We start from the raw sequence: 14,278 nt of genomic DNA, 5'->3' as shown, positions 1-14,278 counted from the left end.
TAACGCAAACTATTTTTTAATTTCAGCCACTTGAAATGCTTATCACACTGAGTAACTTTTTAAAAGGCACAATTTAGTATAATTTAATAGTTATTTTTATAAAACCTCTCTATACACCACATTTTTAGCTTTATTTTCAGGCTGCAGTATAAATAACCTATCAGGCGAACGTATAGCTGCTGTTTATGTTTCGTACAAACTATCGACCTCAATTAAACCCCCTTAGCGGTGGAATATCGCAAAATCCGTTCTTAGCGGACGTCTACTTACTATAATCTACCTCCCTGCCAAATTTCATCTTTGTCCATCCTGGATGGATTAAAAACCGCTGGATGGTCTCAGCGGTTTTTGAGTTCTCGTGATGAGTGAGTCAGTGACCTTTCTCTTTTATATATAGATTACGATACATTATTTTGACACCTCCTCACCATCTATTGAGCATACATTTTAAATTTCAAGTCTTTTACTCAAAAACATCGGACTTTCATATAAACTTCCAACCCCCGTTTTATCCCCTTAAGGGTCAAGTTTCGTAAAAGCCGATCTTAACAGATGTTTACACCCTATAAGGAACCTACCTGGCAAACTTCAAGTTTGTGGCTATTATAGTTTCGGAGATTTCGTGATGAGTGAGTCAACCTACTATCCCCCGTTTTAACCCCAAAAGGGAGTTGATTTCTAAAGATACGTTATTTGGACACCTCCTCACTATCTATAGAGGACACATTTTAAATTTCAAGTCTCTTACTTCAAAAACATAGGACTTTCATATAAACTTCCAACCCCCGTTTTACCCCTTTAGGGGTCGAGTTTCGTAAAATCCGAACTTAACAGATGTTTACACCCTATAAGGAACCTACCTGCCAAACTTCAAGTTTGTGGCTATTATAGTTTCGGAGATTTCGCGATGAGTGAGTCAGCGTACCATCCCCCGTTTTAACCCCAAAAGGGATTTGATTTCTTAGGATACATTATTTGGACACTTTCTCACCATCTATAGAGCATACATTTTAAATTTCAAGTCTCTTACTTCAAAAATATAGGACTTTCATACAAAATTCCAACCCCCGTTTTACCCCCTTAGGGGTCGAGTTTCGTAAAATCCGTTCTTACCGGATGTTTATGTCCTATAAAGTGCCTACTTGCCAAATTTCAAGTTTGTAGCTATTATAGTTGCGGAGATTTCGCGATGAGTGAGTCAGCCTACCATCCCCCGTTTTAACCCCAAAAGGGAGTTAATTTCTAAAGATATATTATTTGGACACCTTTTCACCATCTATAGAGCTTACATTTTAAATTTCAAGTCTCTTACTTCAAAAACATAGGGCTTTCATACAAACTTCCAACCCCCGTTTTACCCCCTTGGTGGTCGAGTTTCGTAAAATCCGTTCTTAGCGGATGCCTACGTCTTATAAGGAACCTACCTGCCAAATTTCAAGTTTGTAGGTGTTATAGTTTCGGAGGTTTCGTGATGAGTGAGTGACCTTTCGCTTTTATATATATTATAGATTATAGATTATAGATAGATGAATTTAGTAAAAAAGCTGTTATTTTAATATTACAAACAGACACTCCAATTTTTTAGTATTAGTATATGTTATTCGTGACTTATGTTATATTTTTAATTTATTGTTACTGAAGTGACACAAGTTCTACCAAATGTCTTATCAATTAGACATTTGTCTTTGTTAAATTAACATTGATTATGACATTTTTTTTTAAGTTTCCTCTTAAACAGAAACTGCAGAGTTTCTTGCCGATTATTCTCTGCAGAGTATAGATTTCGAATTGTAGGTAGCTTCTCAATAACTATAATTAATTTATTAAAAATAATAATTTTAGTTTGTGAACTAAAGATAAGTGCATTTGAAGCCTACTCGAATGATGTTAATTATGATATTGAAATAAAATCTTGATCTATCAATAACATCAAATGACCGCATAACGCTGCAGTTCAGTATTAATTCAAGTTATCGGCCTTGACCAAAACGTCGATTGCATTTCGTAAATACCACTACTCCACTCTTTTTCACTTGATCCAATTTTCTCAACACTGGATATTGCCCGCGCTTAACGCTTACGTTTCAGCCTGTTATATCCCACTGCTGGGCATAGGCCTCTTTCTCCATGTAGGAGAATGATCAGAGCTTAATCCACAACGCTGCTCCAATGCGGATTGGCGGATATATTCCCTACTATGAGTAACGATCGCTATCAGGTGTACATGATAACAACCGGGACCTACGGTTTAATATGTTTTTCGAGGCACGATTGGGAGACCCACAAGGACTGTTTTTGCAGTCTTGTGGATATTGATCAATAATATGAGTTTCAAGCAGTGTTGTGTTCCTATGGTGAGTAAGGTGACCAGAGCTCCTGGGGGGATTCTCCTGGTGTTGCAAGCGTCTATAAGCTACGATAATCACTTGTATAAATAAAAAATACTTTATTTTTAACTCCCTTTTTAATTGTTTACACAAACAGTGATAAACGTTTGGGACACTGAAAAACATTTAAAACTAAATTTGTTCCGCTGTCCAAGGAATGTTTTTATTGAAATGCCGTCGGATTCTGCGGCGAGGCGTCGGTCGCCCCATTTCATACTCCACTGGACTATTATTGCGTTTTATAGAGTGTTGTTTTCTGTGAGTAGATAAAATGAAAACTTTTAAAATAGATTAAATTTTAAATAACCATTTTTCAAACTATGATTGAAAGTGTAAAATAATATTCGTATATAATGGCAAAGAAGCGTACGACTCACCTGATGGTAAGCGATTACCGTAGTTTATGTGTGCAACACCAGAAGCACCGCAAGCGAAATCATAAATATTCTCTATAGGAACAACAGGAATTGCAACTGCGACCAGTTGCACTCTTCTGTTAGGTCCGATCTTATGTTGCTTTATTCTGTAACTGAAATAGGGCACAGCAGGAAATTTCCTGCTCATAATCTGGAGCAGCCCGACTGAGGTGGTACCTTGACCTTACAGTAGATCACATCTAAATACTACTGCTTTCAAGCAGTGTTGTGTTCCTGTTGGTGAGTAAGGTGACCAGAGCTCCTTAGTTGGGGATAGGGTCGGCAACGCCCTTGCGATACTTCTGGTTTTGTAGGTGTCAATACGCTACAGTAATCGCTTACCACCAGGTGAGCCGAACATAGCCGTTGCAAACCTTTACAACAATCGTAACAAAGGACAATACAACCTATTTGTAACAGCATCAGCAACCAATAGGTGGGAAATAGAAGTCCAGATAAAAGAAGTGGAGGCATTATAAACACTAAGCTTCTTAGTTGACCAAGTTGTATAAATAAAAAATATTACAAGTGAAAAGTTATGATTAAAAGTATTCAAATGAAAAAAAAAACATGAACCCAACACATTGAATTGTACCCTTTTGTCCCAAAACTTCAAATAAAGCTACATAAGTTTTATAACAAAGGTAAATCTACATTCTATCTTCTCAGGGAAAATAGTTTGTGATTCTCATCAAAAACTTCCCCCGTATCTATGAGGAAATATGAAAAGGTTATTGTTGAATGTCGTGTCGAAATAACATTATAAAGGATCAAGTCTTTTTATGAAAATAAAATTATTTCGAGTTTAGATATAAGAGGCCATCCCCTGCCTCACCAGATTGTAAGGCTTGTGCCAGATTTAATCAATGTGTAAACTCCTTTAGCGCCTTAGATTAACTATTATACTTATACGGTCTTACTTATAAACGTTTCTTAATTTTTAATCAATTGCTTAGCAACGGATTAGCAAAAACCTCACTTATAAACACTATTTAGCGTTAAGAAGTCGTTAAGTAGTGTTTAAATAGCCGTCAAATTTAAACACTGCCGAGGCATAGTTTAACTCCTGCTAAGCGGCAAGATGGCGGATTTCACATAAATCAGCTGTTATATTGTGACGTTTGATCTACTTACTTGCCTGTGTTTGTTAGAAAAAAAAATTATCATTCTTTGTTTGTTTCTTAACTAAGTAACAGCTAATCAACGTTTATAAGTAAACAAAAGTTAAACATGGATTTGTAGCTTAAGAGCGGTTTAACTAAGCGGTGGCTAAGTATTGCTTAGCGAGATTTTTATAAGTAAGACCGTTAATGATTAATTTTACGTATGTACACATATATTTCACAGTCTGGCGTATCTACATATATAGACTTTTTTATATGCAAATAATAAAAATATCTCATTTCTTGTTTTTATTTTGTTTACAAAAATATTTTTTTTCGATAGATGTCAAGAATTTGTATTTTGAATTCTTCTTTATAATTTATATTTTACAATTTATGAATTATATTTTATATTCTACTACTTTCACGTTGTTTTGGAATTACATCATATATTTTCTATGTCAACATGGGTTTTTCATATTATTATTATTTTTTTTTTTTAATAATGTGTCGGTGGAAATAGCGAAGGTCTTTTCATTACTTCAATCGTTAAAATAGCTCATTCGCTAAAATAGTACGTACTGTGATGAGTTTTTAATAAAAAAAATAGGCAAAAAAAAACTAGCCCACATTCGGCGCAAGTCATATTCGAGTCTGCAAGCCTGGTGCAGCAAGCAGAGTTACTGACTCCCTTGTACTTTTTTTCCTAACCTCGACTTTTCTTTCTTCTTCGTGTCAAAGTTCTGAATCTTTCCTGTTAATATTACAGCATTTATTTTTGCTTAGAAAAAAGATTTACTACTATTTCTTTACTTCGAAGATTCCGCAATGCTTGAAGAGAAAAGTCTTCGAGCAATGCGTCCTGCCCGTGTTAACATACGGAGCCGTGACGTGGACACTGACGAAGGGACTGGTCCACAAGTTTAAAGTCACTCAACGTGCACTGGAACGGGCTATGCTTGGGGTTTCTCTCAGAGATAGGATTAGGATTGAGACTATCCACGAAAGAACGAAAGTGACCGACATAACCCACAGAATTAGCAAGTTGAAGTGGCAGTGGGCTGATCATCTGTGTCGCAGGACCGATGGTCGTTGGAGCAGACGAGTCCTGGAGTGGAGACCGCGTCTTGGCAAACGCAGTGTGGGACGTTCTCCAGTCCGTTAGACTGACGATCTACGTAAGATTGACGGTGTAGGCTGGATGAGGATTGCGGAAAACCGGGATGTCTGGTGCGAACTTGGGGAGGCCTATGTCTAGCAGTGGACTGCACTGAATGACTGACTAACTATTTCTGTGAAGGTTTTTGTAACCATTGCTTTATCAAATAAAATGCTCAAAATTATTACTAGTTGTATGAAATATCACAATAACCTATACAAGTACAAACCAATTGTCAAGTTAGTTTTTCACGTCCGCTAAAAAAACAAAAGGCCAGAAAAAAATACAAAAATAACTCCATTTCATATTAGCATAGGCAATTTCAGACCGTTATTGCTGCGGTGGAGCGGAATTGAATCTCGGCCGATTTTACAGTATCGATATCTATATAATCTAGTTACTGACCTCACTATTTGCAAACTTTTATTTTTCTATTGTTTTGTGTTGAAGTATTCATACAGGACTTTCTCTATACAACTAAATTCGTATATCATTTCATACTTCCATTTAGAAAATGTCATACAATTATTGCTGTTTATGGCAATTTTAAAGCGGAAACAAACGAGGCAGTTATAAATGCTTTTCAAATTTCTATAATCTTGTACGATTGTAAAGTAAAGTAGTCCGAAAAAAAAATATTTAAGTGTTTAATAGCTCTTTCATCAAGGGTATATAACACTATGAGCCAAAGCAGCGAAAATTAATGGAAAACGTTACGCGTAGTATAAAAAATTCTATGTGAAGGAAATCGAGTAACAGTTGTTCTATGTACTGATGAGAAGGGCATATGGTACAGAACCATGCAGAATGATCCTTGGAGAATACCATGGTTTGATGAATGCAAGCTGAGTAGGAATACGTTAACCACAGCATTTGGACTCCGTTCCGGTCAAATTCCACTTAATAAGTTTGCTTACCTCATGAAAAAGGTACCATCTCATTGTGTACCGAATGCGTCATCATTGAAGATGCAGTTGACATTATGGTCGAATGTGTTCGAAATGAAGATATTAGAAATGATATTCTGCAAATAACTCAAAATTTTAGGAGCTTGAAGGTTGTAATTCAATTTTGGCGTATCCTTTCTCAGAACCGGCTAAACTATTGTACAAGATTGTAAACATTGGTATGCGACGACGACCTCATTATTTTTCTGGTATGTAAATGTGTGATGTTCCTATGGAGTGGAACTCCTTAAATGAAGAGAAAAAAAATGTACTCGTCATACGAGTGCACATACACAAAAAATACATAATTATCTGTGCATGTTGGCGTTATCTATATTTTGGTAAGACGTCATATTCTATTGTAACATACAGATACATCATAAAATTAAATTTGATCAAACGATTAGCGATTAATCGCACGATAATTACGCGATTGTCGTACATTGAACAACGTAATGCATCTGTTACGTAATGAAATATATTATTTTAAAATCTGTACATATTTTTTCGTCAAGGTACGTAGGATTTACATGTAAATGTGTGTAAGTAGTTTATAAATTGAAAATAGGAAGGACTAACAAATTTAGGACTTGTCAATTATGTACACATTTTATATAGTAGGGTAACCTTTTATAATGAAGGTCGTTCGAACCAACACCGGATCGGTGGTCAAAGTTTATCAATTCCCTCTCATTAATCATGCACCCTGCATTAGTAGAGTATGAAGATTAGAACTTGTATAATGTATACAGTTGACAGTTTTGTTTGCTCTGTTCCAACTTTATGCAAGCACATTGTAATTTAACATACACCGTTATATGAATAACGACACCATTTGCGTCTGTAATCACTAGTTTTTCGTCTTTTCTTGCTTGTAAAGAAGTGCTTGTGTTTATGTCGTTTTTGATTCTTTTGAGGGCTTACAAAAGAATTTTACGTATATAAATAAATCACATTTTTTTGTCTGTTTATTTATATACTTACATTACGTCGTTGGTATCACACACACGTAATATGCTGGGCATAGGCTTCTTTCCCATGTAGGAGAAGGATACTATAAGTAACGATCGCTATCAGGTGTACATGATAATAATCGAGACCGACGGCTTAACGTGCTCTCCGAGACACGGTGGGGAGACCCACAAGGACTGCACGGATACCCAGACCACGGCAAACATCTGTATGACCAATACAAATGTTTTTCAGGTGCGGTGATCGAACCCGCAACCGCCAGCGCAACAGTGCTATGACCGTTATACGCCAACGCGTCGTCATTTGTATCACAGTACGATATTTTATAAATTCTGCACAATTATACATAAGAAGGCATTTATTGATTAACCAGTCAGCTTGGGTTTTTTCCGGTTAGGTATTCTGATATTACAAAAATATTGGCGTTTTCCTCTTTTCAGCCGACTTTCCGACGAGGAGGATATTTTTAATTTAAATGTATCTTACTCAGATCTTTTGACTGGGTGGACCGATTTAAATTAGTTTTGTTATAATCGAAAGGTGGTGCATGTCATGTAGACAACAAGAACTTTTTGAGTTACATTTCATTATGCGTATTCGCTTGACTATTTTTTCTTCGACCTATGTTGTATTTATACCACATAGCTTTTCATTGTGAATACCGATTCTGATGATTTTTATTTTAATCGAAAGGTGGTGTGAGACATGTAGTACCATGTTTTTTTTAAATAACAATAGTTTATTAAACATTCTACATTTTTACAATCCACAACTTAAGAACTAAATATTTACAGATAGTTTTGGTACAAATCATGTCCGCGTGGAATTGTGCCAAGAATGCTAACAGCATTTCCCCATTGAATCGCTATGGCGATTCTCTGGGTGAAAAATTCACCAGCCCTCTTATCACCAGTGGAGGCAAGGAGTTATCTCATTTAAAAAATCTTTAGCACTGCTACTCCAAGGTCCAAGTGTTTCGAAAGTACCATTTAAATTTAATTGATATCTAAAAAGTACTTTCCGACTTACATGTAGTAATGCGTATTTATCCTTGACTATTTTTTTTTTGCCCACCTACGTTATATTAGTTGTCAATGTAATTGAAGTCATTTTTTTTTCGTTTGCGAGTAAACACAATTATTGTTTAACTATTTATTTTTTAAATATTACTCTATTTGAATTGAACTTTAATATCTTTCACTGTTTGCAAAAACTACGAAAAAAGTAATGAGAACCTAAAAATGTGCAAAAGACGGTTCTATCACTTAAAGAGCGATCTCAAAACAAGAAAGTAGGGAGTCTGTAAAGTGCAGGTAATACTTGGAATATCGTTTCCCGGAAACTGTAGAGGATCATGTTTCTAATTATCTCAGTGAAGCCATCGGAACTAAAGGAATAAATAAAGTTCCCGGTTTTTATCTAATTGTAAGTATCGTAGCCTCATAGATTTTGAAAAACTTCTATCAAAATCAAAATCGAGATCAAAAACAGCTTTATTCAAATAGGCTCCAAGAGCACTTTCGAATCGTCATTTTAAAAATTAAAACTTTAAAAATAAATTATTATATTTGTAGAAGTAAAGCTACCACAGATTCGGAATGTAGATTCTGCAGAGAAGAATCGGCAAGAAACTCCACAGTTACTCTTTTGAAAAATAATATATAAACTGTGTTTTAGTACAAAATTAGTAATATGTTGTTGAGTAATGTGTTGTTATATAAGGCTTAGTCCAGTATACAGTTTTAAAAATAAATTTTTCACTTTATTGCACTTGTAGCAGATTGAGACGAAAGTTGAAATACATCAACGAAATTTTACTGCTCACTTAACATACAAAGCATTAAAAATATTTGGACCAATTTTTAAAATTGAAAATAATTTAACGTTATTTAAAAAAAAATCTGTTGGTTTTTTTCTTTTGTTCATAACTATTAGAGAAAGATCACATAAAAATAATAAATCTGCACGAATGACGGACGAAGCAGTTGACAGATATACGTTAATATTAGTTTAATTTACTCTTTATTGTACACATAAAAAGAAGCTTACAATTTATAAAACAATTCACAAAAAGAAATGAACACGAGGCGGTCTTATCGCTAAACAGCGATCTCCTCCAGACAACCAGCTTGGAAGAGATAATGTGAAAAAAGCGGAAAGGGTGTACAGAATTAAAGTGGAAGAAAACCAAATATACACACATACATGTATACATACATACACATATTATAAACAATATTAACTAAACAAAAAAAAATACAGAACGTATTACATAATAAGATACACTACGCATATAAACACATATAAATAAATGTAAAGATATACGTTATAAATGGCTTTTTTTTTCTGAGTCTACTTTGCCGTTTATTTCTTAGTACCTGCACCTGTGATCTTAAAAAATTGTGCAAACTATGCAAGTCCATTTTTAATGATAAATGATATCATTATCAATCTATACTAATAAATGGAGAACCGTTTTTTTGTTCGGTTATGATGCAAAAACTATTGAACTGTTCGGAATAATACTTATACCATAAGATGCAACGTTCGGAGAAGGTATATGATATGTTGGCAGAGATCGCTAGTAATAAATAAATAAGGCTATTAATAAAGTTGCCTGCGTATCCGGGATCCTCTAATTAAAACGGCTGAAGGCCCCAGCGGGGGTTTGGTCGGTATTGCACCCTCAAGTGCTACGACATAGGTCTAGGACTACCCGGGCGTCCTGGATATCAACAGGAAATGGGTTCTCCTGCGATACAAAAAAAAAATAATTACGAAGTTACAATTTATTATAATCATTATTTATAGCAAATAATGCATTAAGTACGCATTTGTTCGACTATATACACTGAAAAAAATTTAAAAGAGCATTATCTTTCCTTATCATAATTTCTATTATGTAGGTATACCTAATATATTTATATTTATGAGTGGCACAATATTTTTTATTGTATGCGTGTATATATATTGTATATATGTATATGTTTGCGCGTGTGTATGTATGTTTATGTCTATATATATGCTTGTGTACTTATATATGTATATATATTTCTTATTGTACGTCTACCTACTTAAATTTCTGTCTGTAATCGTTCCTTTTTGGGTGTGCTGAAAGAATCTCTTTCAGGGATAAGCACACCCATTATACGTGAGTCTCCATGACAAATATATTATGTATATAGTTATGTACGTGTAATAAAATTGTTAAATAAAATAAATAAGTTTCCAATAAACGAGTCTAGGTAACGGACATAGACTATGTTGTGTTTTAAATGTAAATACAGTTCAGATGATAGCAACCAATTTACTCTGTCTGCCATCAAAAGGCTTCAGGAAATAGATATTGACTCAAGCACGCTGTTAGTGCTGTTGCTATTTTTACGTAACAGAATATTTATAAATGTTTGCTATATTTTCTTGAAATGTTTTCAGCGGGAAACTAAATTTTGTAACATATTCTTATACTGAGTGCAATATGCTTAAAAATTTATGTCTTACTAACTAGCTGTGCCCGCGACTACGTCTGCGTGGAATTTAACAAGAAAGTTATTGTTGAGTTCGCAGAGTTATAAAATAAATAGATTTGTAAAATAAACGTAGCCTAAGTTACTCCTTATTAAATCAGCTATCTGCCAGTGAAAGTTGAGTCAAGATCGGTTCAACCGTTTTAGAGATTAGCCGGAACGAACAGACAGACAGACAATAATTATAAAAAATGTTATTTTGGTATATGTACCGTTTATATGCATTTAGTAAAAAGCGGTTATTTTAATATTATAAACAGACACTCCAATTTTATTTATTTTTATAGAATATAGATACTCCTGGCGCGAACTTGGGGAGGCCTATGTCCAGCAGTCGACTGCAATAGGCTGAGCTGACTGACTGACTGATAGATACTCCTAAAATAGTATAGGAGAGAATAATGCGTCATTACACACGTATAAAAATAATATACCAAATAAAAAGAAAAAAGTGTAATTTAGAATTTGAGGTTCAAAACATATTTTAGAAAAACTAAAAATAGTGTGTGTGTCAACTTCGATGCACGACTGGAGTTTACTCCTTAGATATTTTGACTGTAAATAGGCACAAAAACCTTAATAATTCTAAGAAAAAGATTAATACCATATTTTTTTGTCAAATAATGCCATCTATCGATCGGTCGATGGCGTTATTAGACGACGACGTTTTATTTATTTATTTATTTATTTATTTATTTATTTATTTTTCTTAGTAGTTTATCTTTCGGATAGATGGCGTTACGACAAACGTAATGAGGTCATTCGTTCAGTAGATCTTACTCCTCATATTTTTATCATACCGGGGGCCTTATATGATCGAAGAATCGATCTTATAGATCGATTCTTAACGAGTCTACTCCAAAAATTACATTGATTGACACATAGTTGTCACGAAACCATGAAAACGTAACAACCAGTTGCGAGGATTACTGCACCATTTGTGTTACTAACATAATAAAAGTTAGAATTCAACGATTACAAATTTCAAGAAACTAACTTAATAATTAATTGTAGTGAAAAATTAATTTGATTTAAAACTTGAATCAAACCTAAAAATATTTCACAAAACTGCTGAAGAAGAAAACTTCGTTATTTAATCCATATTTTATCTTAAAACCGGTAGCGAGGAGATAGAAACCCAAACACAAGGATTGAACTTCACACCGGAGTTATAAATAAGTTACACAACGGAACTTTTTCAATAAATACTTCGAATCGAGCTTTGTTATCGGCGGTTTATTCGTTACTTTGAACTTTATGCGATTTCTTGTTGAGAGCTTTGTCAGCATGTCTAGAATCAGATTGTTCTCATTATTTGAAATCGTTAACCGAATATCAAACATTTTGAATATTCAGAAATTAAAATTGGTTACGGCATCAAAGAATATAGCCACCCCCTCTCTTCCCGTGGGTGTCGTAAGAGGCAACTAAGGGATAACACAGTTCCACTTCTACCTTGGAACTTAAAAAGCCGACCGATGGCGGGATAACCATCCAACTGTTGGCTTTGAAATGCACAGGCCGAAGACGGGCAGCAGCGTCTTCGGTGCGACAAAGCCAGCCCTGCGATCACCAACCCGTCTGCCCAGCGTGGTGACTATGGGCAAAACACATGAGTTCACGCCAGAAATGGTGCGAACTTGTATAAGCCTATGTCCAGCAGTGATTTTGCAAGACAGATTCAAGAAGTATCCTCCAACCCGCAGTGGAGCAGCGTGGTGAATTAAGCTCCAATCCTTCTCCTACACGGAGAAAGAGGCCTATGCTCTGTAGTGGGATGATACGAGCTAAATTCGATTCGAAACATACAGCGACTCAATCACAAGTGCAGATATTTGCAACACCACATACAATCACATCATCATCACTTCAGCCTATCGCAGTCCACTTCTAGACAAAGGCTTCTACAAGTTCATGCCAAAAACGGCGTTGACTCATGTGTTTTGCCCAGGCCGTTGCCAAAGGGCTGGTTTTGTCGCACCGAAGACGCTGCTATATAAAAAAAGAAATAACAATATAAAAATATAAATAACTCAAGAAAACGAATTACAGTCATAATTTGATCATAGTTCATTTAGAAATTAAGTTCGTTTATTCCCTATTCGTTTTAAATAATTCAATTAAACCTAATAAACATTCCCTCACGAACGGGCGAGGATTGAATTTAAACTTTTATTTCAAATAGTAATCTTGTTAGAGTTTTAAATTAACTTTTTAGTTGCTTCGGACATTAGTTTTTTACATACTAAGTAATATCTTCTTACTTTGAGGACATGAACTGTTCGTTATGTGCATGTGTGTTTGTGTTGCCTATGGCTTTTGCGCAGCAGTGAGATGTTAACAACATGATTCATTATACTACAAAATAAGTAGGGAAATTAATAGAGAGAATAACTTTTACTTTTGATTACGTTGTTTACTATCAATGCTGATCTTGTTTAAATTTCATTAAACCTTTATAGAATGTAATTACGAGTGTCGAGCGGGAGCTGGCGACGCGCCAGTTTCAGACCATTCATATTTAATATTAAATCATTTGAATCTCACTGTTTGCATAATAAATTAATATGTAAATTTTAAAGCGTTCATCGTACAATTCGATGGTGCTTTCATTCTGTTGTTTAACTAACTGTTGTTTATAAAATTAGACAAAACGATTTGGATAATATGTACGTTTACAAATATGGCTCGTATGAGAAGTATGAACGCATTTCTTCGTAGATTTTTGGATCTCTTATTGAAGGCGGCACCGGTGCCGTATGCTCACTGGGAAAGTTTTTTTCTTTTCTTTACATCACTAGGTCGGCAAACAAGCATATGACTCACCTAATGGTAAGCGATTACCGTAGCTTATAGACACCTGCAACACCAGAAGCATCGCAAGCGCGTTGCCGACTCAATTCCAATCCCCCCAGGAGCTCTGGTCACCTTACTCACCAACACGAACACAATACTGCTTGAAAACAGTATTATGTAGCTGTGATTTTCTGTAATGTCGAGGTACTACCCCAGTCGGGCTGCTCCAGATTTTGAGCAGGAAATTCCTACCTACCCCAGTTAGTGAAAAAATCAAAATAAATTTCCTTTTGTAAATAATATTAAATCTTTATAACGTTGAAATAATTTTGTCAGGTGTTATTACAATTTAAAAGTGATATCAAGTATACTAAAAAATGGATTATAAGTTACATACAATATTTGCATTTCTTGAACAGGTATGCCATCTTAGATAACAATTTTGATGATTCTGACTTCGTGAAGACGCTAGTAAATCTGAATGAGGCGTAATTGAACAATGTTCTGTTAAATCCAAGTATGTAACTTTTTTAATGTATACATTTAGGTCGGCAAACAAGTGTACGGTCTATCTGACGGTAAGCAATTACCGTGGCTTATAGAGACCTGCAAGATTAGAAGCATCGCAAGAGCGTTGCAACCCCTATCCCAGAAGCTCTGGTCACCTTACTCAACACAGGAATACAACACTTCTTGAAAGTAGTATTATTTAGCTGTGATCTTCTTAAGGTGTGGGTACTCCCACAGTCTGACTGCCCCAGATTTTGACCAGGATATTTACTGCTGTACCGTACTTCAGTTAAGCTCTTTTCGGCAGGTTTTACTTTCTGCTATTAGCGATTGTAGCTCCTATGGTGCTACAAATATAAATAGGCAGTGGTTATCATCAGATATTAGGCGACCTGCTTGAAATGTGTTACTGAAATTTGAAATAGAATATACACTACAAAACCGCTCGAATACACATATTT

This window comes from Melitaea cinxia, chromosome 20 (assembly GCF_905220565.1).
Source record: "Melitaea cinxia chromosome 20, ilMelCinx1.1, whole genome shotgun sequence".
In the NCBI taxonomy this organism is placed as follows: domain Eukaryota; kingdom Metazoa; phylum Arthropoda; class Insecta; order Lepidoptera; family Nymphalidae; genus Melitaea; species Melitaea cinxia.
This window is presented reverse-complemented; position numbering follows the sequence as displayed.